Genomic DNA, 26,561 nt, shown 5'->3' on the forward strand with positions numbered 1-26,561 from the left:
CTAAGAAAATAAAACAAGTAGCACACGTCTTTAGTAGCCAGCTGGCTAGCGCGGCCTACTTGCTAACGGGTTAGCGAAAGCCATAGGTAACCTATAGGAGCTGGCTAAATAGCAAGCTACTTACTAACGGGATTTATTCTACCATCTATTATTACCACCATCAGAGATGTTGTCCCATTTTGATGGAATTAATGTATACATACTTGAGAAAATAAAACAAGTAGCACTCACGTCTTTAGTAGCCAGCTGGCTAGCGCGGCCTACTTGCTAACGGGTTAGCGAAAGCCATAGGTAACCTATAGTATCTGGCTAAATAGCAAGCTACTCGCGCTAGCTTGTTAGCGGCGCAAACGATAGGTAAACGAATGAAATAATGAATCAACTACATACCACAAGTCTCCCTCTTTCGCTGGGTTATAATAGGATACACTAAACAGGTGTTTTAAGCAGGTGTATTGAACGAAAGCTTACCTGAACGACGGAGAAAAACATCCTGTTTTACAGTTAACCGTGTCCCATTGTCAACATGATATCCGGAATCAAAGGTTCCTAACGCAATGTAAATCGTATTCACCCGATTGCTATAGAAAAAGCCAAGAAGAGATTGGTTTAAAAAATCAATAGCATTTTGCCCATAGGGAATAGGCGATCAAATGAATTTATCCAAGGAGATTTCCAATGATTTGTATAGTTATCCTCTTCACCCGTGCTCACTTTGAATGCTCGCCCTCCGGTGGCTGTGAGAGGGATTTATTGTGAATTCTCCTCTTCTCCTCTTCTCTAAATGAATAGGCTACAAACACGTCGTCTTTCCCGGTCTGATATGATCAAGGTTTGGTAATGCACAGACGAGTTTTGCCTAGCAAACAAGAGCATTTGGCCACCACGGTGAATAGGCTACTATTGTACTACACTCGTTTCTGGGAGGCTAATGTCAACAGCAACGGGCGTTTCGTTGCAGTGTAATGTTGTTCAGTTCCGGTGTAATGGTACGGGCATGTACTTGGATGAAACAATTGATTCCATGAAGAAAATAAAAGAAATATTACGCCTACAATGTGTTGGAAGATTTATTGCAACTCACCAAATACGACGCGATGCTATAGCACATGTTGTTCTTAATTCCAACCAGGAGAGGTCGACAAAAACACGCCCCCCCTGTGGAGATATGCTAAAATTCACCAACTACGGAGAATATAGCATAGTACCAACTCCAGCCAGGAGAGGGAGACACTTGTCATGAAGTTGATTGTGAGACACACTGTGAATGCGAGTGCAAAGAAAGGATTTGCTGAAATAAGATGTATTTGGATGTTCCCAGGCCATCAGTCACGGGGCAAATATGGCACATAACCCAGGGGTATTTTTTACAATGATTTGGATCATTTAATAAAGTAAAAGAGGTGCTGCCTACCTCAGAAATGGTGTACTTACAGGCTGGTGCTAGTGTACAGTGTTGTGTTTTTGAGTAGTGTCCCCTGTGAAATATGAAGCAAGCATCAGAGCATCTTGTGGACAGTGTATGACCGGGCTGTGTGATTTGGATCAGGTCCTATCAGTCTATCTCTCCCAGGCAGTGCATTCCCTGGTAGCGGCCCTCTGCTGGCTGTTTGGTAGACTGCTGTTTTAATGCATTCTGGTTACCAGGTGTCCGACCCTTTTGAGAGCGCCACTAAGCATCTTTCGGGGTCCGGGGGGGTCGGGGGGGTGCTTAAGAGTGGGTACCCGGGGACTCATGGAGGTTGAGGTTCTGGGCCAGGACCAGGGCTATTGAATGAGCCCCGGCAGGGTCATGCTTGAGACGGGCATTTTCTTTTTCGGGGGCCTCAGGTGGAATTCCCCCCCAGTTTGAGGACCAGGAGGCTGGGTATGGGCTGGGTGTAGGCTGGGTGTAGGCTGGGTGTAGGCTGGGGGGAAGGAGAGCACAAGCCTGTGCCTGGTCACAAGGGAGCCTATGAGTCCCACCTTGCTACTGCAGGAGGCTACTGGGAGTAGGCAGGCAGGCAGGCAGGCAGGGAGGAGGCCCAGGCAGGGAGGGAGGCAGCACAGGGAGGAGGCCCAGGCAGGCAGGGAGGTAGGCCAGGGAGGTAGGCCAGGGAGGGAGGGAGGCAGGCAGGTAGGTAGGCAGCCCTGTGTAGGCCATACTCTGCTCACTGGGAGTCAGCTCCAGCTGACCTCCATAGACAGGCAACAGGATGGATTCATAGGCAGGCATCAAAGTGCATTCTACCCACAGTAGAGAGCACTATTTAGGCTACATTGGTCATGATTTAAGGCCTTTACCTCTGGTCCCCAATTCAGGCTACACTTGTGTATGCTTCTCCCTACTCATGGGGAACTTAAACTCAGGGGTCAGCTCCAGCTGACCTCCATAGACAGGCAACAGGCCTCATTCTACCCACATGAGAGAGCACTATTTAGGCCACATTGGTCATGATTTAAGGCCTTTACCTCTGGTCCCCAATTCAGGCTACACTTGTGTATGCTTCTCCCTATTCATGGGGAACATAAACTCAGGGGTCAGCTCCTGCTGACCTCCATAGACAGGCAACATTTATACAGGCCTCATTCTACCCACATGAGAGAGCACTATTTAGGCCACATTGGTCATGATTTAAGGCCTTTACCTCTGGTCCCCAATTCAGGCTACACTTGTGCATGCTTCTCCCTACTCATGGGGAACTTAAACTCAGGGGTCAGCTCCAGCTGACCTCCATAGACAGGCAACAGGCCTCATTCTACCCACATGAGAGAGCACTATTTAGGCCACATTGGTCATGATTTAAGGCCTTTACCTGTGGTCCCCAATTCAGGCTACACTTGTGTATGCTTCTCCCTACTCATGGGGAACTTAAACTCAGGGGTCAGCTCCAGCTGACCTCCATAGACAGGCAACATTCATAGGCAGGCAGGCATCAAAGTGCATTCTACCCACAGGAGAGAACCTGATCTAGGCTAGTTTGGTCATGATTTGAGGCCTTTACCTCTGGTCCTCAATTCAGGCTACACTTGTGTATGCTTCTCCCTACTCATGGGGAACTTGAACTCAGCCATACTCTGCTCTGCTCACTGGGAATCAAGTCTAGGCCTGTTCACCTCCATGCACACTGTGGCAGACAGCACTTAGAGTATGTTCCAAATTGAGCCAGTAGAGGGAGACACAGACCACGACATCCCCTTCACATAGGCTACACTGAGCTGGTCCTAGTCTGCTCATTGGGAATATCTGTTAGCACAAGTCTCTGGGCCTTTTCACCTCCAAAGGCAGGCTACAGGAGTGATTCATAGGCAGGCATCAAAGTGCATTCTACCCACAGTAGAGAGCACTTTCTAGGGTACATGGATCATTGTTTTATGCTTTGCCCCTGGTCCCCAATTCAGGCTACACTTCTGTATGCTTCTCCCTACTCATGGGGAACTTAAACTCAGGGGTCAGCTCCAGCTGACCTCCATAGACAGGCAACAGGCCTCATTCTACCCACAGGAGAGGGCTCAATCTAGGCTACATTGACCATGATTGTATGCCTACCTCTGGTCCTATATTCAGGCTACACTTGTGTATGCTTCTCCCTACTCATGGGGAACTTAAACTCAGGGGTCAGCTCCAGCTGACCTCCATAGACAGGCAACAGGCCTCATTCTACCCACAGGAGAGGGCTCAATCTAGGCTACATTGACCATGATTTTATGCCTACCTCTGGTCCTATATTCAGGCTACACTTGTGTATGCTTCTCCCTACTCATGGGGAACTTAAACTCAGGGGTCAGCTCCAGCTGACCTCCATAGACAGGCAACAGGCCTCATTCTACCCACAGGAGAGGGCTCAATCTAGGCTACATTGACCATGATTGTATGCCTACCTCTGGTCCTATATTCAGGCTACACTTGTGTATGCTTCTCCCTACTCATGGGGAACTTAAACTCAGGGGTCAGCTCCAGCTGACCTCCATAGACAGGCAACAGGCCTCATTCTACCCACAGGAGAGGGCTCAATCTAGGCTACATTGACCATGATTGTATGCCTACCTCTGGTCCTATATTCAGGCTGGCATCAAAGTGCATTCTACCCACAGGAGAGAACCTGATCTAGGCTAGTTTGGTCATGATTTGAGGCCTTTACCTCTGGTCCTCAATTCAGGCTACACTTGTGTATGCTTCTCCCTACTCATGGGGAACTTGAACTCAGCCATACTCTGCTCTGCTCACTGGGAATCAAGTCTAGGCCTGTTCACCTCCATGCAAACTGTGGCAGACAGCACTTAGAGTATGTTCCAAATTGAGCCAGTAGAGGGAGACACAGACCACGACATCCCCTTCACATAGGCTACACTGAGCTGGTCCTAGTCTGCTCATTGGGAATATCTGTTAGCACAAGTCTCTGGGCCTTTTCACCTCCACAGGCAGGCTACAGGAGTGATTCATAGGCAGGCATCAAAGTGCATTCTACCCACATTAGAGAGCACTTTCTAGGCTACATTGACCATGATTTCATGCCTACCTCTGGTCCTATATTCAGGCTACACTTGTGTATGCTTCTCCCTACTCATGGGGGACATGAACTCAGGGGTCAGCTCCAGCTGACCTCCATAGACAGGCAACAGGCCTCATTCTACCCACAGGAGAGGGCTCAATCTAGGCTACATTGACCATGATTTTAGGCCTACCTCTGGTCCTATATTCAGGCTACACTTGTGTATGCTTCTCCCTACTCATGGGGGACATGAACTCAGGGGTCAGCTCCAGCTGACCTCCATAGACAGGCAACAGGCCTCATTCTACCCACAGGAGAGGGCTCAATCTAGGCTACATTGACCATGATTGTATGCCTACCTCTGGTCCTATATTCAGGCTACACTTGTGTATGCTTCTCCCTACTCATGGGGGACATGAACTAAGGGGTCAGCTCCAGCTGACCTCCATAGACAGGCAACAGGCCTCATTCTACCCACAGGAGAGGGCTCAATCTAGGCTACATTGACCATGATTGTATGCCTACCTCTGGTCCTATATTCAGGCTACACTTGTGTATGCTTCTCCCTACTCATGGGGGACATGAACTCAGGGGTCAGCTCCAGCTGACCTCCATAGACAGGCAACAGGCCTCAATCTACCCACATGAGAGAGCACTATTTAGGCAACATGGATCATGATTTTAGGCCTTTACCTCTGGTCCCCACCATGATTTTATGCCTACCTCTGGTCCTATATTCAGGCTACACTTGTGTATGCTTCTCCCTACTCATGGGGGACATGAACTAAGGGGTCAGCTCCAGCTGACCTCCATAGACAGGCAACAGGCCTCATTCTACCCACAGGAGAGGGCTCAATCTAGGCTACATTGACCATGATTGTATGCCTACCTCTGGTCCCCAATTCAGGCTACACTTGTGTATGCTTCTCCCTACTCATGGGGGACATGAACTAAGGGGTCAGCTCCAGCTGACCTCCATAGACAGGCAACAGGCCTCATTCTACCCACAGGAGAGGGCTCAATCTAGGCTACATTGACCATGATTGTATGCCTACCTCTGGTCCCCAATTCAGGCTACACTTCTGTATGCTTCTCCCTACTCATGGGGGACATGAACTAAGGGGTCAGCTCCAGCTGACCTCCATAGACAGGCAACAGGCCTCATTCTACCCACAGGAGAGGGCTCAATCTAGGCTACATTGACCATGATTGTATGCCTACCTCTGGTCCCCAATTCAGGCTACACTTCTGTATGCTTCTCCCTACTCATGGGGAACATGAACTCAGGGGTCAGCTCCTGCTGACCTCCATAGACAGGCAACAGGCCTCATTCTACCCACAGGAGAGGGCTCAATCTAGGCTACATTGACCATGATTGTATGCCTACCTCTGGTCCCCAATTCAGGCTACACTTGCTGTATGCTTCTCCCTACTCATGGGGGACATGAACTAAGGGGTCAGCTCCAGCTGACCTCCATAGACAGGCAACAGGCCTCATTCTACCCACAGGAGAGGGCTCAATCTAGGCTACATTGACCATGATTTTATGCCTACCTCTGGTCCTATATTCAGGCTACACTTGTGTATGCTTCTCCCTACTCATGGGGGACATGAACTAAGGGGTCAGCTTCAGCTGACCTCCATAGACAGGCAACAGGCCTCATTCTACCCACAGGAGAGGGCTCAATCTAGGCTACATTGACCATGATTTAAGGCCTACCTCTGGTCCTATATTCAGGCTACACTTGTGTATGCTTCTCCCTACCCATGGGGGACATGAACTAAGGGGTCAGCTCCAGCTGACCTCCATAGACAGGCAACAGGCCTCATTCTACCCACAGGAGAGGGCTCAATCTAGGCTACATTGACCATGATTTAAGGCCTACCTCTGGTCCTATATTCAGGCTACACTTGTGTATGCTTCTCCCTACTCATGGGGGACATGAACTAAGGGGTCAGCTCCAGGTGACCTCCATAGACAGGCAACAGGCCTCATTCTACCCACAGGAGAGGGCTCAATCTAGGCTACATTGACCATGATTTTATGCCTACCTCTGGTCCCCAATTCGGGCTACACTTGTGTATGCTTCTCCCTACTCATGGGGGACATGAACTCAGGGGTCAGCTCCAGCTGACCTCCATAGACAGGCAACATTCATAGGCAGGCAGGCATCAAAGTGCATTCTACCCACAGTAGAGAGCACTTTCTAGGGTACATGGATCATGATTTGATGCCTTACCTGTGGTCCCCAATTCAGGCTACACTTGTGTATGCTTCTCCCTACTCATGGGGGACATGAACTCAGGGGTCAGCTCCAGCTGACCTCCATAGACAGGCAACAGGCCTCATTCTACCCACAGGAGAGAAACTGATCTAGGCTACATTGACCATGATTGTATGCCTACCTCTGGTCCCCAATTCAGGCTACACTTCTGTATGCTTCTCCCTACTCATGGGGAACATGAACTCAGGGGTCAGCTCCAGCTGACCTCCATAGACAGGCAACATTCATAGGCAGGCAGGCATCAAAGTGCATTCTACCCACAGTAGAGAGCACTTTCTAGGGTACATGGATCATGATTTGATGCCTTACCTGTGGTCCCCAATTCAGGCTACACTTGTGTATGCTTCTCCCTACTCATGGGGGACATGAACTCAGGGGTCAGCTCCAGCTGACCTCCATAGACAGGCAACAGGCCTCATTCTACCCACAGGAGAGAAACTGATCTAGGCTACATGGATCATGATTTTATGCCTACCTCTGGTCCTATATTCAGGCTACACTTGTGTATGCTTCTCCCTACTCATGGGGAACTGGAACTCAGGGCTCAGCTCCTGCTGACCTCTATGCACTGTGGCAGCCAGCACTTAGAGTATGTTCCAAATAGAGCCAGGAGAACCATACACAAGCACCCTGTCTTTACACCATCTAGGAGACATCTCTCCTGGCTAAACATAGACTGTAGGTTAATAGATTCAAAACAGACAGATCATTTTCATGACATTTATTGAAATAATCATAATAGGTGCATAGAGCAGGGTGAAGAGGGGGTGTAGTCTCAGGCTCAGTTCCTTCCAGGGAAGGTGTTGTGGGGCCAGGTTGAAGGCTGATTCCCCTGCCTGGGTGTTGTGGGGCCAGGTAGAAGGCTGATTCCCCTGCCTGGGCCCAGGGCATTCTGTAGCATCCTGCAATCAAGACAAAAACACATGTGTCACACACACACACACACACACACACACACACACACACACACACACACACACACACACACACACACACACACACACACACACACACACACACACACACACACACACACACACACACACACACACACACACACACACACACCTATATATTCCAAAAGCTTCACCTGTGAAATGGGTTATGGTTAAGGGTTTAGCTATTACTTAGGGAATAGGGCTAACTTTGGCTCAGGGTTAAGGGTTTGGGGAAAGGGTTTGGGGTTAGGGTTAAAGGGTTTGGGGAAAGGGTTAAAGGGTTTGGGGAAAGGGTTAAAGGGTTAGGGTTAAAGGGTTTGGGGAAAGGGTTTGGGGAAAGGGTTAGGGTTAAAGGGTTTGGGGAAAGGGTTTGGGGAAAGGGTTAAAGGGTTTGGGGAAAGGGTTAGGGTTTGGGGAAAGGGTTAGGGTTTGGGGAAAGGGTTAGGGTTAAAGGGTTTGGGGAAAGGGTTTGGGGAAAGGGTTAGGGTTAAAGGGTTTGGGGAAAGGGTTTGGGGAAAGGGTTAAAGGGTTTGGGGAAAGGGTTAGGGTTTGGGGAAAGGGTTAGGGTTTGGGGAAAGGGTTAGGGTTTGGGGAAAGGGTTAGGGTTTGGGGAAAGGGTTAGGGTTTGGGGAAAGGGTTAGGGTTAGGGTTTGGGGAAAGGATTTGGTTAGGTATAAGGATAAAAACGACTTTGACCCTCAAGAGTTTGACTCTCATTTGCATATCTGGCTTGTGATTGGCTGTGCTTCAACTTGGACTATCTTAGGAACTACAGGTGCGATTAGCACGGGCCTGGTGTTGGATTCACAATTTTCACAGCAAACACACACACACACACACACACACACACACACACACACACACACACACACACACACACACACACACACACACACACACACACACACACACACAACAGGAGGGAGGATCATGCCCTGGTTCTCTATACAGGCTACACAGTATATTTATGTAGCACAATTCTCACCTGGGTACTGGATGATAGGGTTAGCCCTGGCTCTAGTTTCTCTATGCAGGCAGGCTGGCAGGCTGGCAGGCAGGCAGGCCAGGCAGGCAGGCAGGCAGGCAGGCAGGGAGGAGGCCCAGGCAGGGAGGAGGCCCAGGCAGGGAGGAGGCCCAGGCAGGCAGGCAGGCCAGATCAATGGTTCAGTGGTCTTGTAATTTTTTCCCCCCCGGAGCTGTACCCGCAGCGTTACCTAAGAAAATAAAACAAGTAGCACACGTCTTTAGTAGCCAGCTGGCTAGCGCGGCCTACTTGCTAACGGGTTAGCGAAAGCCATAGGTAACCTATAGGAGCTGGCTAAATAGCAAGCTACTTACTAACGGGATTTATTCTACCATCTATTCTCACCACCACCAGAGATGTTGTCCCATTTTGATGGAATTAATGTATACATACTTGAGAAAATAAAACAAGTAGCACTCACGTCTTTAGTAGCCAGCTGGCTAGCGCGGCCTACTTGCTAACGGGTTAGCTACAGCCATAGGTAACCTATAGTATCTGGCTAAATAGCAAGCTACTCGCGCTAGCTTGTTAGCGGCGCAAACGATAGGTAAACGAATGAAATAATGAATCAACTACATACCACAAGTCTCCCTCTTTCGCTGGGTTATAATAGGATACACTAAACAGGTGTTTTAAGCAGGTGTATTGAACGAAAGCTTACCTGAACGACGGAGAAAAACATCCTGTTTTACAGTTAACCGTGTCCCATTGTCAACATGATATCCGGAATCAAAGGTTCCTAACGCAATGTAAATCGTATTCACCCGATTGCTATAGAAAAGCCAAGAAGAGATTGGTTTAAAAAATCAATAGCATTTTGCCCATAGGGAATAGGCGATCAAATGAATTTATCCAAGGAGATTTCCAATGATTTGTATAGTTATCCTCTTCACCCGTGCTCACTTTGAATGCTCGCCCTCCGGTGGCTGTGAGAGGGATTTATTGTGAATTCTCCTCTTCTCCTCTTCTCTAAATGAATAGGCTACAAACACGTCGTCTTTCCCGGTCTGATATGATCAAGGTTTGGTAATGCACAGACGAGTTTTGCCTAGCAAACAAGAGCATTTGGCCACCACGGTGAATAGGCTACTATTGTACTACACTCGTTTCTGGGAGGCTAATGTCAACAGCAACGGGCGTTTCGTTGCAGTGTAATGTTGTTCCGTTCCGGTGTAATGGTACGGGCATGTACTTGGATGAAACAATTGATTCCATGAAGAAAATAAAAGAAATATTACGCCTACAATGTGTTGGAAGATTTATTGCAACTCACCAAATACGACGCGATGCTATAGCACATGTTGTTCTTAATTCCAACCAGGAGAGGTCGACAAAAACACGCCCCCCCTGTGGAGATATGCTAAAATTCACCAACTACGGAGAATATAGCATAGTACCAACTCCAGCCAGGAGAGGGAGACACTTGTCATGAAGTTGATTGTGAGACACACTGTGAATGCGAGTGCAAAGAAACGATTTGCTGAAATAAGATGTATTTGGATGTTCCCAGGCCATCAGTCACGGGGCAAATATGGCACATAACCCAGGGGTATTTTTTACAATGATTTGGATCATTTAATAAAGTAAAAGAGGTGCTGCCTACCTCAGAAATGGTGTACTTACAGGCTGGTGCTAGTGTACAGTGTTGTGTTTTTGAGTAGTGTCCCCTGTGAAATATGAAGCAAGCATCAGAGCATCTTGTGGACAGTGTATGACCGGGCTGTGTGATTTGGATCAGGTCCTATCAGTCTATCTCTCCCAGGCAGTGCATTCCCTGGTAGCGGCCCTCTGCTGGCTGTTTGGTAGACTGCTGTTTTAATGCATTCTGGTTACCAGGTGTCCGACCCTTTTGAGAGCGCCACTAAGCATCTTTCGGGGTCCGGGGGGGTCGGGGGGGTGCTTAAGAGTGGGTACCCGGGGACTCATGGAGGTTGAGGTTCTGGGCCTTGACCAGGGCTATTTAATGAGCCCCGGCAGGGTCATGCTTGAGACGGGCATTTTCTTTTTCGGGGGCCTCAGGTGGAATTCCCCCCCAGTTTGAGGACCAGGAGGCTGGGTATGGGCTGGGTGTAGGCTGGGTGTAGGCTGGGTGTAGGCTGGGGGGAAGGAGAGCACAAGCCTGTGCCTGGTCACAAGGGAGCCTATGAGTCCCACCTTGCTACTGCAGGAGGCTACTGGGAGTAGGCAGGCAGGCAGGCAGGCAGGGAGGAGGCCCAGGCAGGGAGGGAGGCAGCACAGGGAGGAGGCCCAGGCAGGGAGGGAGGCAGCACAGGGAGGAGGCCCAGGGAGGTAGGCCAGGGAGGCAGGGAGGCAGGCCAGGGAGGGAGGTAGGCAGGCCTGTGTAGGCCATACTCTGCTCACTGGGAGTCAGCTCCAGCTGACCTCCATAGACAGGCAACAGGATGGATTCATAGGCAGGCATCAAAGTGCATTCTACCCACAGTAGAGAGCACTATTTAGGCTACATTGGTCATGATTTAAGGCCTTTACCTGTGGTCCCCAATTCAGGCTACACTTGTGTATGCTTCTCCCTACTCATGGGGAACTGGAACTCAGGGGTCAGCTCCTGCTGACCTCCATAGACAGGCAACATTTATAGGCAGGCATCAAAGTGCATTCTACCCACAGGAGAGAACCTGATCTAAGCTACACTGGTCATGATTTTAGGCCTTACCTGTGGTCCTATATTCAGGCTACACTTGTGTGTATGCTTCTCCCTACTCATGGGGAAATTGAACTCAGGGGTCAGCTCCAGCTGACCTCCATAGACAGGGAACAGGCCTCATTCTACCCACATGAGAGAGCACTATTTAGGCTACACTGGTCATGATTTTAGGCCTTACCTGTGGTCCCCAATTCAGGCTACACTTGTGTGTATGCTTCTCCCTACTCATGGGGAACTTAAACTCAGGGGTCAGCTCCAGCTGACCTCCATAGACAGGGAACAGGCCTCATTCTACCCACATGAGAGAGCACTATTTAGGCCACATTGGTCATGATTTAAGGCCTTTACCTCTGGTCCCCAATTCAGGCTACACTTGTGTATGCTTCTCCCTATTCATGGGGAACATAAACTCAGGGGTCAGCTCCTGCTGACCTCCATAGACAGGCAACATTCATAGGCAGGCAGGCATCAAAGTGCATTCTACCCACAGGAGAGAACCTGATCTAGGCTAGTTTGGTCATGATTTGAGGCCTTTACCTCTGGTCCTCAATTCAGGCTACACTTGTGTATGCTTCTCCCTACTCATGGGGAACTTGAACTCAGCCATACTCTGCTCTGCTCACTGGGAATCAAGTCTAGGCCTGTTCACCTCCATGCAAACTGTGGCAGACAGCACTTAGAGTATGTTCCAAATTGAGCCAGTAGAGGGAGACACAGACCACGACATCCCCTTCACATAGGCTACACTGAGCTGGTCCTAGTCTGCTCATTGGGAATATCTGTTAGCACAAGTCTCTGGGCCTTTTCACCTCCACAGGCAGGCTACAGGAGTGATTCATAGGCAGGCATCAAAGTGCATTCTACCCACATTAGAGAGCACTTTCTAGGCTACATTGACCATGATTTCATGCCTACCTCTGGTCCTATATTCAGGCTACACTTGTGTATGCTTCTCCCTACTCATGGGGGACATGAACTCAGGGGTCAGCTCCAGCTGACCTCCATAGACAGGCAACAGGCCTCATTCTACCCACAGGAGAGGGCTCAATCTAGGCTACATTGACCATGATTTAAGGCCTACCTCTGGTCCTATATTCAGGCTACACTTGTGTATGCTTCTCCCTACTCATGGGGGACATGAACTCAGGGGTCAGCTCCTGCTGACCTCCATAGACAGGCAACAGGCCTCATTCTACCCACAGGAGAGAAACTGATCTAGGCTACATTGACCATGATTTTATGCCTCCCTCTGGTCCTATATTCAGGCTACACTTGTGTATGCTTCTCCCTACTCATGGGGGACATGAACTAAGGGGTCAGCTCCAGCTGACCTCCATAGACAGGCAACAGGCCTCATTCTACCCACAGGAGAGGGCTCAATCTAGGCTACATTGACCATGATTGTATGCCTACCTCTGGTCCCCAATTCAGGCTACACTTCTGTATGCTTCTCCCTACTCATGGGGGACATGAACTAAGGGGTCAGCTCCAGCTGACCTCCATAGACAGGCAACAGGCCTCATTCTACCCACAGGAGAGGGCTCAATCTAGGCTACATTGACCATGATTGTATGCCTACCTCTGGTCCTATATTCAGGCTACACTTGTGTATGCTTCTCCCTACTCATGGGGGACATGAACTAAGGGGTCAGCTCCAGCTGACCTCCATAGACAGGCAACAGGCCTCATTCTACCCACATGAGAGAGCACTATTTAGGCCACATTGGTCATGATTTAAGGCCTTTACCTGTGGTCCCCAATTCAGGCTACACTTGTGCATGCTTCTCCCTACTCATGGGGAACTTGAACTCAGCCATACTCTGCTCTGCTCACTGGGAATCAAGTCTAGGCCTGTTCACCTTCATGCAAACTGTGGCAGACAGCACTTAGAGTATGTTCCAAATTGAGCCAGTAGAGGGAGACACAGACCACGACATCCCCTTCACATAGGCTACACTGAGCTGGTCCTAGTCTGCTCATTGGGAATATCTGTTGGCACAAGTCTCTGGGCCTTTTCACCTCCATAGGCAGGCTACAGGCCTCATTCTACCCACAGGAGAGGGCTCAATCTAGGCTACATTGACCATGATTTAAGGCCTACCTCTGGTCCTATATTCAGGCTACACTTGTGTATGCTTCTCCCTACTCATGGGGGACATGAACTCAGGGGTCAGCTCCAGCTGACCTCCATAGACAGGCAACAGGCCTCATTCTACCCACAGGAGAGAAACTGATCTAGGCTACATTGACCATGATTTTATGCCTCCCTCTGGTCCTATATTCAGGCTACACTTGTGTATGCTTCTCCCTACTCATGGGGGACATGAACTAAGGGGTCAGCTCCAGCTGACCTCCATAGACAGGCAACAGGCCTCATTCTACCCACAGGAGAGGGCTCAATCTAGGCTACATTGACCATGATTGTATGCCTACCTCTGGTCCCCAATTCAGGCTACACTTCTGTATGCTTCTCCCTACTCATGGGGGACATGAACTAAGGGGTCAGCTCCAGCTGACCTCCATAGACAGGCAACAGGCCTCATTCTACCCACAGGAGAGGGCTCAATCTAGGCTACATTGACCATGATTGTATGCCTACCTCTGGTCCCCAATTCAGGCTACACTTCTGTATGCTTCTCCCTACTCATGGGGGACATGAACTAAGGGGTCAGCTCCAGCTGACCTCCATAGACAGGCAACAGGCCTCATTCTACCCACATGAGAGAGCACTATTTAGGCCACATTGGTCATGATTTAAGGCCTTTACCTGTGGTCCCCAATTCAGGCTACACTTGTGCATGCTTCTCCCTACTCATGGGGAACTTGAACTCAGCCATACTCTGCTCTGCTCACTGGGAATCAAGTCTAGGCCTGTTCACCTTCATGCAAACTGTGGCAGACAGCACTTAGAGTATGTTCCAAATTGAGCCAGTAGAGGGAGACACAGACCACGACATCCCCTTCACATAGGCTACACTGAGCTGGTCCTAGTCTGCTCATTGGGAATATCTGTTGGCACAAGTCTCTGGGCCTTTTCACCTCCATAGGCAGGCTACAGGCCTCATTCTACCCACAGGAGAGGGCTCAATCTAGGCTACATTGACCATGATTTAAGGCCTACCTCTGGTCCTATATTCAGGCTACACTTGTGTATGCTTCTCCCTACTCATGGGGGACATGAACTAAGGGGTCAGCTCCAGCTGACCTCCATAGACAGGCAACAGGCCTCATTCTACCCACAGGAGAGAAACTGATCTAGGCTACATTGACCATGATTTTATGCCTCCCTCTGGTCCTATATTCAGGCTACACTTGTGTATGCTTCTCCCTACTCATGGGGGACATGAACTAAGGGGTCAGCTCCAGCTGACCTCCATAGACAGGCAACAGGCCTCATTCTACCCACAGGAGAGGGCTCAATCTAGGCTACATTGACCATGATTGTATGCCTACCTCTGGTCCCCAATTCAGGCTACACTTCTGTATGCTTCTCCCTACTCATGGGGGACATGAACTAAGGGGTCAGCTCCAGCTGACCTCCATAGACAGGCAACAGGCCTCATTCTACCCACAGGAGAGGGCTCAATCTAGGCTACATTGACCATGATTGTATGCCTACCTCTGGTCCCCAATTCAGGCTACACTTCTGTATGCTTCTCCCTACTCATGGGGGACATGAACTAAGGGGTCAGCTCCAGCTGACCTCCATAGACAGGCAACAGGCCTCATTCTACCCACATGAGAGAGCACTATTTAGGCCACATTGGTCATGATTTAAGGCCTTTACCTGTGGTCCCCAATTCAGGCTACACTTGTGCATGCTTCTCCCTACTCATGGGGAACTTGAACTCAGCCATACTCTGCTCTGCTCACTGGGAATCAAGTCTAGGCCTGTTCACCTTCATGCAAACTGTGGCAGACAGCACTTAGAGTATGTTCCAAATTGAGCCAGTAGAGGGAGACACAGACCACGACATCCCCTTCACATAGGCTACACTGAGCTGGTCCTAGTCTGCTCATTGGGAATATCTGTTGGCACAAGTCTCTGGGCCTTTTCACCTCCATAGGCAGGCTACAGGCCTCATTCTACCCACAGGAGAGGGCTCAATCTAGGCTACATTGACCATGATTTAAGGCCTACCTCTGGTCCTATATTCAGGCTACACTTGTGTATGCTTCTCCCTACTCATGGGGGACATGAACTCAGGGGTCAGCTCCTGCTGACCTCCATAGACAGGCAACAGGCCTCATTCTACCCACAGGAGAGAAACTGATCTAGGCTACATTGACCATGATTTTATGCCTCCCTCTGGTCCTATATTCAGGCTACACTTGTGTATGCTTCTCCCTACTCATGGGGGACATGAACTAAGGGGTCAGCTCCAGCTGACCTCCATAGACAGGCAACAGGCCTCATTCTACCCACAGGAGAGGGCTCAATCTAGGCTACATTGACCATGATTGTATGCCTACCTCTGGTCCCCAATTCAGGCTACACTTCTGTATGCTTCTCCCTACTCATGGGGGACATGAACTAAGGGGTCAGCTCCAGCTGACCTCCATAGACAGGCAACAGGCCTCATTCTACCCACAGGAGAGGGCTCAATCTAGGCTACATTGACCATGATTGTATGCCTACCTCTGGTCCCCAATTCAGGCTACACTTCTGTATGCTTCTCCCTACTCATGGGGAACATGAACTCAGGGGTCAGCTCCTGCTGACCTCCATAGACAGGCAACAGGCCTCATTCTACCCACAGGAGAGGGCTCAATCTAGGCTACATTGACCATGATTGTATGCCTACCTCTGGTCCCCAATTCAGGCTACACTTCTGTATGCTTCTCCCTACTCATGGGGGACATGAACTAAGGGGTCAGCTCCAGCTGACCTCCATAGACAGGCAACAGGCCTCATTCTACCCACAGGAGAGGGCTCAATCTAGGCTACATTGACCATGATTTTATGCCTACCTCTGGTCCTATATTCAGGCTACACTTGTGTATGCTTCTCCCTACTCATGGGGGACATGAACTAAGGGGTCAGCTTCAGCTGACCTCCATAGACAGGCAACAGGCCTCATTCTACCCACAGGAGAGGGCTCAATCTAGGCTACATTGACCATGATTTAAGGCCTACCTCTGGTCCTATATTCAGGCTACACTTGTGTATGCTTCTCCCTACCCATGGGGGACATGAACTAAGGGGTCAGCTCCAGCTGACCTCCATAGACAGGCAACAGGCCTCATTCTACCCACAGGAGAGGGCTCAATCTAGGCTACATTGACCATGATTTAAGGCCTACCTCTGGTCCTATATTCAGGCTACACTTGTGTATGCTTCTCCCTACTCATGGGGGACATGAACTAAGGGGTCAGCTCCAGGTGACCTCCATAGACAGGCAACAGGCCTCATTCTACCCACAGGAGAGGGCTCAATCTAGGCTACATTGACCATGATTTTATGCCTACCTCTGGTCCCCAATTCAGGCTACACTTGTGTATGCTTCTCCCTACTCATGGGGGACATGAACTCAGGGGTCAGCTCCAGCTGACCTCCATAGACAGGCAACATTCATAGGCAGGCAGGCATCAAAGTGCATTCTACCCACAGTAGAGAGCACTTTCTAGGGTACATGGATCATGATTTGATGCCTTACCTGTGGTCCCCAATTCAGGCTACACTTGTGTATGCTTCTCCCTACTCATGGGGGACATGAACTCAGGGGTCAGCTCCAGCTGACCTCCATAGACAGGCAACAGGCCTCATTCTACCCACAGGAGAGAAACTGATCTAGGCTACATTGACCATGATTGTATGCCTACCTCTGGTCCCCAATTCAGGCTACACTTCTGTATGCTTCTCCCTACTCATGGGGAACATGAACTCAGGGGTCAGCTCCAGCTGACCTCCATAGACAGGCAACATTCATAGGCAGGCAGGCATCAAAGTGCATTCTACCCACAGTAGAGAGCACTTTCTAGGGTACATGGATCATGATTTGATGCCTTACCTGTGGTCCCCAATTCAGGCTACACTTGTGTATGCTTCTCCCTACTCATGGGGGACATGAACTCAGGGGTCAGCTCCAGCTGACCTCCATAGACAGGCAACAGGCCTCATTCTACCCACAGGAGAGAAACTGATCTAGGCTACATGGATCATGATTTTATGCCTACCTCTGGTCCTATATTCAGGCTACACTTGTGTATGCTTCTCCCTACTCATGGGGAACTGGAACTCAGGGCTCAGCTCCTGCTGACCTCTATGCACTGTGGCAGCCAGCACTTAGAGTATGTTCCAAATAGAGCCAGGAGAACCATACACAAGCACCCTGTCTTTACACCATCTAGGAGACATCTCTCCTGGCTAAACATAGACTGTAGGTTAATAGATTCAAAACAGACAGATCATTTTCACGACATTTATTGAAATAATCATAATAGGTGCATAGAGCAGGGTGAAGAGGGGGTGCAGTTTCAGGCTCAGTTCCTTCCAGGGAAGGTGTTGTGGGGTCAGGTTGAAGGCTGATTCCCCTGCCTGGGTGTTGTGGGGCCAGGTAGAAGGCTGATTCCCCTGCCTGGGCCCAGGGCATTCTGTAGCATCCTGCAATCAAGACAAAAACACATGTGTCACACACACACACACACACACACACACACACACACACACACACACACACACACACACACACACACACACACACACACACACACACACACACACACACACACACACACACACCTATATATTCCAAAAGCTTCACCTGTGAAATGGGTTATGGTTAAGGGTTTAGCTATTACTTAGGGAATAGGGCTAACTTTGGCTCAGGGTTAAGGGTTTGGGGAAAGGGTTTGGGGTTAGGGTTAAAGGGTTTGGGGAAAGGGTTAAAGGGTTTGGGGAAAGGGTTTGGGGAAAGGGTTAAAGGGTTAGGGTTAAAGGGTTTGGGGAAAGGGTTTGGGGAAAGGGTTAGGGTTAAAGGGTTTGGGGAAAGGGTTTGGGGAAAGGGTTAAAGGGTTTGGGGAAAGGGTTAGGGTTTGGGGAAAGGGTTTGGGGAAAGGGTTAAAGGGTTTGGGGAAAGGGTTAGGGTTTGGGGAAAGGGTTAGGGTTTGGGGAAAGGGTTAGGGTTTGGGGAAAGGGTTAGGGTTTGGGGAAAGGGTTAGGGTTTGGGGAAAGGGTTAGGGTTTGGGGAAAGGGTTAGGGTTAGGGTTTGGGGAAAGGATTTGGTTAGGTATAAGGATAAAAACGACTTTGACCCTCAAGAGTTTGACTCTCATTTGCATATCTGGCTTGTGATTGGCTGTGCTTCAACTTGGACTATCTTAGGAACTACAGGTGCGATTAGCACGGGCCTGGTGTTGGATTCACAATTTTCACAGCAAACACACACACACACACACACACACACACACACACACACACACACACACACACACACACACACACACACACACACACACACACACACACACACACAACAGGAGGGAGGATCATGCCCTGGTTCTCTATACAGGCTACACAGTATATTTATGTAGCACAATTCTCACCTGGGTACTGGATGATAGGGTTAGCCCTGGCTCTAGTTTCTCTATGCAGGCAGGCTGGCAGGCTGGCAGGCAGGCAGGCAGGGAGGAGGCCCAGGCAGGGAGGAGGCCCAGGCAGGGAGGAGGCCCAGGCAGGGAGGAGGCCCAGGCAGGGAGGAGGCCCAGGCAGGGAGGAGGCCCAGGCAGGGAGGAGGCCCAGGCAGGGAGGAGGCCCAGGCAGGGAGGAGGCCCAGGCAGGGAGGCAGGCCAGATCAATGGTTCAGTGGTCTTGTAATTTTTTCCCCCCCGGAGCTGTACCCGCAGCGTTACCTAAGAAAATAAAACAAGTAGCACACGTCTTTAGTAGCCAGCTGGCTAGCGCGGCCTACTTGCTAACGGGTTAGCGAAAGCCATAGGTAACCTATAGGAGCTGGCTAAATAGCAAGCTACTTACTAACGGGATTTATTCTACCATCTATTATTACCACCATCAGAGATGTTGTCCCATTTTGATGGAATTAATGTATACATACTTGAGAAAATAAAACAAGTAGCACTCACGTCTTTAGTAGCCAGCTGGCTAGCGCGGCCTACTTGCTAACGGGTTAGCGAAAGCCATAGGTAACCTATAGTATCTGGCTAAATAGCAAGCTACTCGCGCTAGCTTGTTAGCGGCGCAAACGATAGGTAAACGAATGAAATAATGAATCAACTACATACCACAAGTCTCCCTCTTTCGCTGGGTTATAATAGGATACACTAAACAGGTGTTTTAAGCAGGTGTATTGAACGAAAGCTTACCTGAACGACGGAGAAAAACATCCTGTTTTACAGTTAACCGTGTCCCATTGTCAACATGATATCCGGAATCAAAGGTTCCTAACGCAATGTAAATCGTATTCACCCGATTGCCATAGAAAAGCCAAGAAGAGATTGGTTTAAAAAATCAATAGCATTTTGCCCATAGGGAATAGGCGATCAAATGAATTTATCCAAGGAGATTTCCAATGATTTGTATAGTTATCCTCTTCACCCGTGCTCACTTTGAATGCTCGCCCTCCGGTGGCTGTGAGAGGGATTTATTGTGAATTCTCCTCTTCTCCTCTTCTCTAAATGAATAGGCTACAAACACGTCGTCTTTCCCGGTCTGATATGATCAAGGTTTGGTAATGCACAGACGAGTTTTGCCTAGCAAACAAGAGCATTTGGCCACCACGGTGAATAGGCTACTATTGTACTACACTCGTTTCTGGGAGGCTAATGTCAACAGCAACGGGCGTTTCGTTGCAGTGTAATGTTGTTCCGTTCCGGTGTAATGGTACGGGCATGTACTTGGATGAAACAATTGATTCCATAAAGAAAATAAAAGAAATATTACGCCTACAATGTGTTGGAAGATTTATTGCAACTCACCAAATACGACGCGATGCTATAGCACATGTTGTTCTTAATTCCAACCAGGAGAGGTCGACAAAAACACGCCCCCCCTGTGGAGATATGCTAAAATTCACCAACTACGGAGAATATAGCATAGTACCAACTCCAGCCAGGAGAGGGAGACACTTGTCATGAAGTTGATTGTGAGACACACTGTGAATGCGAGTGCAAAGAAACGATTTGCTGAAATAAGATGTATTTGGATGTTCCCAGGCCATCAGTCACGGGGCAAATATGGCACATAACCCAGGGGTATTTTTTACAATGATTTGGATCATTTAATAAAGTAAAAGAGGTGCTGCCTACCTCAGAAATGGTGTACTTACAGGCTGGTGCTAGTGTACAGTGTTGTGTTTTGGAGTAGTGTCCCCTGTGAAATATGAAGCAAGCATCAGAGCATCTTGTGGACAGTGTATGACCGGGCTGTGTGATTTGGATCAGGTCCTATCAGTCTATCTCTCCCAGGCAGTGCATTCCCTGGTAGCGGCCCTCTGCTGGCTGTTTGGTAGACTGCTGTTTTAATGCATTCTGGTTACCAGGTGTCCGACCCTTTTGAGAGCGCCACTAAGCATCTTTCGGGGTCCGGGGGGGTCGGGGGGGTGCTTAAGAGTGGGTACCCGGGGACTCATGGAGGTTGAGGTTCTGGGCCTTGACCAGGGCTATTTAATGAGCCCCGGCAGGGTCATGCTTGAGACGGGCATTTTATTTTTCGGGGGCCTTAGGTGGAATTCCCCCCCAGTTTGAGGACCAGGAGGCTGGGTATGGGCTGGGTGTAGGCTGGGTGTAGGCTGGGTGTAGGCTGGCTTGTGCTCTTCCCCCATGTAGGCAAGCCTCACTGGGGGGAAGGAGAGCACAAGCCTGTGCCTGGTCACAAGGGAGCCTATGAGTCCCACCTTGCTACTGCAGGAGGCTACTGGGAGTAGGCAGGCAGGCAGGCAGGCAGGCAGGGAGGAGGCCCAGGCAGGCAGGGAGGCAGGCAGCCCAGGGAGGAGGCCCAGGCAGGCAGGGAGGGAGGCAGCCCAGGGAGGAGGCCCAGGCAGGCAGGGAGGCAGGCAGCCCAGGGAGGAGGCCCAGGCAGGCAGGGAGGCAGGCAGGCAGCCCAGGGAGGAGGCCCAGGCAGGCAGGGAGGCAGGCAGGCAGCCCAGGGAGGAGGCCCAGGGAGGTAGGCCAGGGAGGGAGGTAGGCAGGCCTGTGTAGGCCATACTCTGCTCACTGGGAGTCAGCTCCAGCTGACCTCCATAGACAGGCAACAGGATGGATTCATAGGCAGGCATCAAAGTGCATTCTACCCACAGTAGAGAGCACTATTTAGGCTACATTGGTCATGATTTAAGGCCTTTACCTGTGGTCCCCAATTCAGGCTACACTTGTGTATGCTTCTCCCTACTCATGGGGAACTTGAACTCAGGGGTCAGCTCCTGCTGACCTCCATAGACAGGCAACATTTATAGGCAGGCATCAAAGTGCATTCTACCCACAGGAGAGAACCTGATCTAAGCTACACTGGTCATGATTTTAGGCCTTACCTGTGGTCCTATATTCAGGCTACACTTGTGTGTATGCTTCTCCCTACTCATGGGGAAATTGAACTCAGGGGTCAGCTCCAGCTGACCTCCAAAGACAGGGAACAGGCCTCATTCTACCCACATGAGAGAGCACTATTTAGGCCACATTGGTCATGATTTAAGGCCTTTACCTCTGGTCCCCAATTCAGGCTACACTTGTGTGTATGCTTCTCCCTATTCATGGGGAACATAAACTCAGGGGTCAGCTCCTGCTGACCTCCATAGACAGGCAACATTCATAGGCAGGCAGGCATCAAAGTGCATTCTACCCACAGGAGAGAACCTGATCTAGGCTAGTTTGGTCATGATTTGAGGCCTTTACCTCTGGTCCTCAATTCAGGCTACACTTGTGTATGCTTCTCCCTACTCATGGGGAACTTGAACTCAGCCATACTCTGCTCTGCTCACTGGGAATCAAGTCTAGGCCTGTTCACCTCCATGCAAACTGTGGCAGACAGCACTTAGAGTATGTTCCAAATTGAGCCAGTAGAGGGAGACACAGACCACGACATCCCCTTCACATAGGCTACACTGAGCTGGTCCTAGTCTGCTCATTGGGAATATCTGTTAGCACAAGTCTCTGGGCCTTTTCACCTCCACAGGCAGGCTACAGGAGTGATTCATAGGCAGGCATCAAAGTGCATTCTACCCACATTAGAGAGCACTTTCTAGGCTACATTGACCATGATTTCATGCCTACCTCTGGTCCTATATTCAGGCTACACTTGTGTATGCTTCTCCCTACTCATGGGGGACATGAACTCAGGGGTCAGCTCCAGCTGACCTCCATAGACAGGCAACAGGCCTCATTCTACCCACAGGAGAGGGCTCAATCTAGGCTACATTGACCATGATTTAAGGCCTACCTCTGGTCCTATATTCAGGCTACACTTGTGTATGCTTCTCCCTACTCATGGGGGACATGAACTCAGGGGTCAGCTCCAGCTGACCTCCATAGACAGGCAACAGGCCTCATTCTACCCACAGGAGAGAAACTGATCTAGGGTTAGGGTTAGGGTTAGGGTTAGGGTTAGGGTTAGGGTTAGGGTTAGGGTTAGGGTTAGGGTTAGGGTTAGGGTTAGGGTTAGGGTTAGGGTTAGGGTTAGGGTTAGGGTTAGGGTTAGGGTTAGGGTTAGGGTTAGGGTTAGGGTTAGGGTTAGGGTTAGGGTTAGGGTTAGGGTTAGGGTTAGGGTTAGGGTTAGGGTTAGGGTTAGGGTTAGGGTTAGGGTTAGGGTTAGGGTTAGGGTTAGGGTTAGGGTTAGGGTTAGGGTTAGGGTTAGGGTTAGGGTTAGGGTTAGGGTTAGGGTTAGGGTTAGGGTTAGGGTTAGGGTTAGGGTTAGGGTTAGGGTTAGGGTTAGGGTTAGGGTTAGGTATAAGGATAAAAACGACTTTGACCCTCAAGAGTTTGACTCTCATTTGCATATCTGGCTTGTGATTGGCTGTGCTTCAACTTGGACTATCTTAGGAACTACAGGTGCGATTAGCACGGGCCTGGTGTTGGATTCACAATTTTCACAGCAAACACACACACACACACACACACACACACACACACACACACACACACACACACACACACACACACACACACACACACACACACACACACACACACAACAGGAGGGAGGATCATGCCCTGGTTCTCTATACAGGCTACACAGTATATTTATGTAGCACAATTCTCACCTGGGTACTGGATGATAGGGTTAGCCCTGGCTCTAGTTTCTCTATGCAGGCAGGCTGGCAGGCTGGCAGGCAGGCAGGCAGGGAGGAGGCCCAGGCAGGGAGGAGGCCCAGGCAGGGAGGAGGCCCAGGCAGGGAGGAGGCCCAGGCAGGGAGGAGGCCCAGGCAGGGAGGAGGCCCAGGCAGGGAGGAGGCCCAGGCAGGGAGGAGGCCCAGGCAGGGAGGAGGCCCAGGCAGGGAGGCAGGCCAGATCAATGGTTCAGTGGTCTTGTAATTTTTTCCCCCCCGGAGCTGTACCCGCAGCGTTACCTAAGAAAATAAAACAAGTAGCACACGTCTTTAGTAGCCAGCTGGCTAGCGCGGCCTACTTGCTAACGGGTTAGCGAAAGCCATAGGTAACCTATAGGAGCTGGCTAAATAGCAAGCTACTTACTAACGGGATTTATTCTACCATCTATTATTACCACCACCAGAGATGTTGTCCCATTTTGATGGAATTAATGTATACATACTTGAGAAAATAAAACAAGTAGCACTCACGTCTTTAGTAGCCAGCTGGCTAGCGCGGCCTACTTGCTAACGGGTTAGCTACAGCCATAGGTAACCTATAGTAGCTGGCTAAATAGCAAGCTACTCGCGCTAGCTTGTTAGCGGCGCAAACGATAGGTAAACGAATGAAATAATGAATCAACTACATACCACAAGTCTCCCTCTTTCGCTGGGTTATAATAGGATACACTAAACAGGTGTTTTAAGCAGGTGTATTGAACGAAAGCTTACCTGAACGACGGAGAAAAACATCCTGTTTTACAGTTAACCGTGTCCCATTGTCAACATGATATCCGGAATCAAAGGTTCCTAACGCAATGTAAATCGTATTCACCCGATTGCTATAGAAAAGCCAAGAAGAGATTGGTTTAAAAAATCAATAGCATTTTGCCCATAGGGAATAGGCGATCAAATGAATTTATCCAAGGAGATTTCCAATGATTTGTATAGTTATCCTCTTCACCCGTGCTCACTTTGAATGCTCGCCCTCCGGTGGCTGTGAGAGGGATTTATTGTGAATTCTCCTCTTCTCCTCTTCTCTAAATGAATAGGCTACAAACACGTCGTCTTTCCCGGTCTGATATGATCAAGGTTTGGTAATGCACAGACGAGTTTTGCCTAGCAAACAAGAGCATTTGGCCACCACGGTGAATAGGCTACTATTGTACTACACTCGTTTCTGGGAGGCTAATGTCAACAGCAACGGGCGTTTCGTTGCAGTGTAATGTTGTTCCGTTCCGGTGTAATGGTACGGGCATGTACTTGGATGAAACAATTGATTCCATAAAGAAAATAAAAGAAATATTACGCCTACAATGTGTTGGAAGATTTATTGCAACTCACCAAATACGACGCGATGCTATAGCACATGTTGTTCTTAATTCCAACCAGGAGAGGTCGACAAAAACACGCCCCCCCTGTGGAGATATGCTAAAATTCACCAACTACGGAGAATATAGCATAGTACCAACTCCAGCCAGGAGAGGGAGACACTTGTCATGAAGTTGATTGTGAGACACACTGTGAATGCGAGTGCAAAGAAAGGATTTGCTGAAATAAGATGTATTTGGATGTTCCCAGGCCATCAGTCACGGGGCAAATATGGCACATAACCCAGGGGTATTTTTTACAATGATTTGGATCATTTAATAAAGTAAAAGAGGTGCTGCCTACCTCAGAAATGGTGTACTTACAGGCTGGTGCTAGTGTACAGTGTTGTGTTTTGGAGTAGTGTCCCCTGTGAAATATGAAGCAAGCATCAGAGCATCTTGTGGACAGTGTATGACCGGGCTGTGTGATTTGGATCAGGTCCTATCAGTCTATCTCTCCCAGGCAGTGCATTCCCTGGTAGCGGCCCTCTGCTGGCTGTTTGGTAGACTGCTGTTTTAATGCATTCTGGTTACCAGGTGTCCGACCCTTTTGAGAGCGCCACTAAGCATCTTTCGGGGTCCGGGGGGGTCGGGGGGGTGCTTAAGAGTGGGTACCCGGGGACTCATGGAGGTTGAGGTTCTGGGCCTTGACCAGGGCTATTTAATGAGCCCCGGCAGGGTCATGCTTGAGACGGGCATTTTATTTTTCGGGGGCCTTAGGTGGAATTCCCCCCCAGTTTGAGGACCAGGAGGCTGGGTATGGGCTGGGTGTAGGCTGGGTGTAGGCTGGGTGTAGGCTGGCTTGTGCTCTTCCCCCATGTAGGCAAGCCTCACTGGGGGGAAGGAGAGCACAAGCCTGTGCCTGGTCACAAGGGAGCCTATGAGTCCCACCTTGCTACTGCAGGAGGCTACTGGGAGTAGGCAGGCAGGCAGGCAGGCAGGCAGGGAGGAGGCCCAGGCAGGCAGGGAGGCAGGCAGCCCAGGGAGGAGGCCCAGGCAGGCAGGGAGGCAGGCAGCCCAGGGAGGAGGCCCAGGCAGGCAGGGAGGCAGGCAGCCCAGGGAGGAGGCCCAGGCAGGCAGGGAGGCAGGCAGGCAGCCCAGGGAGGAGGCCCAGGCAGGCAGGGAGGCAGGCAGGCAGCCCAGGGAGGAGGCCCAGGGAGGTAGGCCAGGGAGGGAGGTAGGCAGGCCTGTGTAGGCCATACTCTGCTCACTGGGAGTCAGCTCCAGCTGACCTCCATAGACAGGCAACAGGATGGATTCATAGGCAGGCATCAAAGTGCATTCTACCCACAGTAGAGAGCACTATTTAGGCTACATTGGTCATGATTTAAGGCCTTTACCTGTGGTCCCCAATTCAGGCTACACTTGTGTATGCTTCTCCCTACTCATGGGGAACTTGAACTCAGGGGTCAGCTCCTGCTGACCTCCATAGACAGGCAACATTTATAGGCAGGCATCAAAGTGCATTCTACCCACAGGAGAGAACCTGATCTAAGCTACACTGGTCATGATTTTAGGCCTTACCTGTGGTCCTATATTCAGGCTACACTTGT

General features: G+C 49.9%; 3 long non-coding RNA genes across 3 annotated transcripts; all 3 read right to left on the reverse strand.

Moving 5' to 3' along the window:
• Positions 1-26: 26 nt before the first annotated feature.
• On the reverse strand, positions 27-24,969 carry LOC117594221. Its single transcript, XR_004575585.1, has 3 exons — positions 23,991-24,969; positions 19,327-19,531; positions 27-296 (listed from the first exon to the last, which is right to left on the reverse strand). It is a non-coding gene; the product is annotated as an uncharacterized LOC117594221 (long non-coding RNA).
• LOC117594220 lies at positions 7,464-8,768 on the reverse strand. Its single transcript, XR_004575584.1, has 2 exons — positions 8,681-8,768; positions 7,464-7,659 (listed from the first exon to the last, which is right to left on the reverse strand). It is a non-coding gene; the product is annotated as an uncharacterized LOC117594220 (long non-coding RNA).
• LOC114839312 lies at positions 17,793-19,052 on the reverse strand. Its single transcript, XR_004575582.1, has 2 exons — positions 18,930-19,052; positions 17,793-17,988 (listed from the first exon to the last, which is right to left on the reverse strand). It is a non-coding gene; the product is annotated as an uncharacterized LOC114839312 (long non-coding RNA).
• Positions 24,970-26,561: the final 1,592 nt, after the last annotated feature.

This window comes from Esox lucius, unplaced genomic scaffold (genome assembly GCF_011004845.1).
Source record: "Esox lucius isolate fEsoLuc1 unplaced genomic scaffold, fEsoLuc1.pri scaffold_53_arrow_ctg1, whole genome shotgun sequence".
Classification (NCBI taxonomy): domain Eukaryota; kingdom Metazoa; phylum Chordata; class Actinopteri; order Esociformes; family Esocidae; genus Esox; species Esox lucius.